This window comes from Molossus molossus, unplaced genomic scaffold (assembly GCF_014108415.1).
Source record: "Molossus molossus isolate mMolMol1 unplaced genomic scaffold, mMolMol1.p scaffold_m16_p_3, whole genome shotgun sequence".
Classification (NCBI taxonomy): Eukaryota; Metazoa; Chordata; class Mammalia; order Chiroptera; family Molossidae; genus Molossus; species Molossus molossus.
The window spans coordinates 122,309,255-122,311,761 of NW_023425366.1; the positions used below are offsets into that span (position 1 = coordinate 122,309,255).

At 44.6% G+C, this 2,507-nt stretch overlaps 1 non-coding gene across 1 annotated transcript; it reads left to right on the forward strand.

Moving 5' to 3' along the window:
- The first annotated feature begins 759 nt into the window (after nt 1-759).
- On the forward strand, nt 760-863 carry LOC118642954. Its single transcript, XR_004961863.1, has one exon. It is a non-coding gene; the product is annotated as a U6 spliceosomal RNA (small nuclear RNA).
- The last annotated feature ends 1,644 nt before the right edge of the window (nt 864-2,507 follow it).

The following is a 2,507-nucleotide window of genomic DNA, read 5'->3' on the forward strand; positions in this document are numbered from 1 at the left end:
CATTCAACAATAAAGATAAGCCCTGGCCAGTTTGGCTCAGCAGTTAGAGCCTCCGTCCACAGTCCAGAGAGACCCGGGTTTGATTCCCGCTAAGGGCACATACCTCAGCTATAGTTTGTCCCTGGGCCCAGCTGGGGTTGTGCAGAAAGTGGCCACTCAATGTGTCCCTTTCACATCGATGTTTCTCTCTCTCTCTCTCTCTCTCTACCCTTCCCACTCTATCTGAACAAAAATGGAAAAATGTCCTCAGTGAGGAAAAAAAAAAAGAAACTCAAGTTGACAGTGGCTTCAATAAGGGAGGTTTCTCTCCTGTGTGGTAATGTGGAGAGAGGTGTCTAGGGCTGCGTGGTGCCCTGAAGGTCACCCAGGGCACAGTCTCCTGTATCACTGGCCTGCCGTCCCTAGGACATTGCCCTGACCTGCATGGTCGAGATGGCCACCACCATGCCCACGGTCCAGGCAGCAGAAGAATGGAAAGGGGGAGAATGTGAGGTTACACTCCCTCCCTTTATTTAGTTATTTTATTATTATTTTTTTTTAGTGTCTCTAAACAACCATTTTCTCATAACAATGGATTCCGTGGGTCAGGCATTGGGACAGGACAGAGCAGAGATGGCATGTCTCTTCTCTGTGTCTGGGACCTCAGCTGGTAAGAATGAAGCTGGGGTGACCTAAGGCTGGGGCTGGAATCATTCCATGTCTTGTTCACCAGCAGGTCTGGCACCTGGGTTGGGATGACTTGAAGACAAGGACAGCTGTGTTCGCTTTGGCACAACATATACTAAAATTGGAACGATGCAGAAAGATTAGCATGGCCCCTGCGCAAGGATGACACGCAAATTCGTGAAGCGTTCCAGATTTTTAGCTACATACAAAAAAATGAAACTAGACCATCAACTTATGTCATACACAAGAATAAACTCAAAATGGATAAAAGACTTGCCCTGGCAGGTTTGGCTCAGCGGTTAGAGTGTCAGCCTGCGGTCCAGAGAGAGCCGGGTTCAGTTCCCACTAAGGGCACGTACCTCAGTTGCAGTTTGTCCCCAGCCCTGGTTGGGTCGCGCGGGTGGCAGCCACTTGATGTGTCCCTTTCATGTCGATGTTTCTCTCTCTCTCTCTCCCTCCCATTCTATCTGAACAAAAAATGGAAAAATATCCTTGGGTGAGGATAAAAAAAATATGGATAAAAGACTTAAATGTGACTCATGAATCCATAAAAATCCTAGAAGAAAATGTAGGCAACAATATTTCAGACATCATACACAGCAGAATTTTCACTGATACATCACCTAAGGCAACAGAAACAAAGGAGAAAATGAACACATAGGACTACATCAAACTAAAAAGCTTCTGCACAGCAAAAGATACAATCATCAAAGTGGAAAGGCAACCCACTGAATGAGAGAGCATAATTGCCATGATATATCAGATAAGGGGTTAATGTCCAATATATAGAGAGTGCTCATACTACTCAACAAAAGGAAGACAAAGAACCCAATTAAAAAATGGGCTACTAAAAAAGAGGAACTAAATAGACACCTCTCCAAATAGGACATACAAATGGCTAAGAGACATATGAAGAAATGCTCAACATCACTAATCATCAGAGAGATGCAAATTAAAACAACAATGAGGCATCACCTCACACCTGTCAGAATGGCCGCCATCAACAAATCATCAAACAACAAGTGTTGGCGAGGGTGTGGAGAAAAGGGGACCCTAGTGCTGGTGGGAAGGCAGATTGGTGCAGTCACTATGGAAAACACTATGGTGTTACCTCAAAAAATTAAAAATTGAACTGCCATTTGACCCAGTGATCCCACTTCTAGGAATATACCCTAGGAAGCCTGAAACACCAATCAGAAAGAATATATGTACCCCCATGTTCATAGCAACACTATTTACAATAGCTAAGATCTGGAAACAGCCCAAATGTCCATCAGTAGATGAATGAATAAAATATCTGTGGTACAGCCCTGGCTGGTTTGGTTCAGCGGTTAGAGCTTTGGCTGAGGTCCGGAGAGGCCTGGGTTTAGTTCCCGCTGAGGGCACGTACCTCGGTTGCTGTTTGTCCCCGGCCCTGGTTGAGTCATGAGGGTGGCATCCACTTGATGTGTCCCTTTCACGTCGATGTTTTTTTTTTCTCTCTCTCTCCCATTCTATCTGAATAAAAAATGGAAAAATGTCCTCGAGTGAGGATAAAAAAAGAAAAAGAAAAAAACTGTGTACATATACACAATGGAGTACTATGCAGCTGTAAGAAAGAAAGATCTCTTATCCTTTGAGACGACACGGAGGGACCTGGAAAGTATTATCCTAAGCGAAACAAGCCAAACAGAGATCATATCATCTCACTTATTTGTGGAATATAATGAACATAACAGTCTGAGGAATGGGGTAGTCCCAGAGACGTGGAAGTGGGGTACAGACTGACAATCCCCAGAAGAGAGGGTGGTGGGGGAGAGATAAACCACAGAACTTATATGCATGTATGCATGGACAGTGGA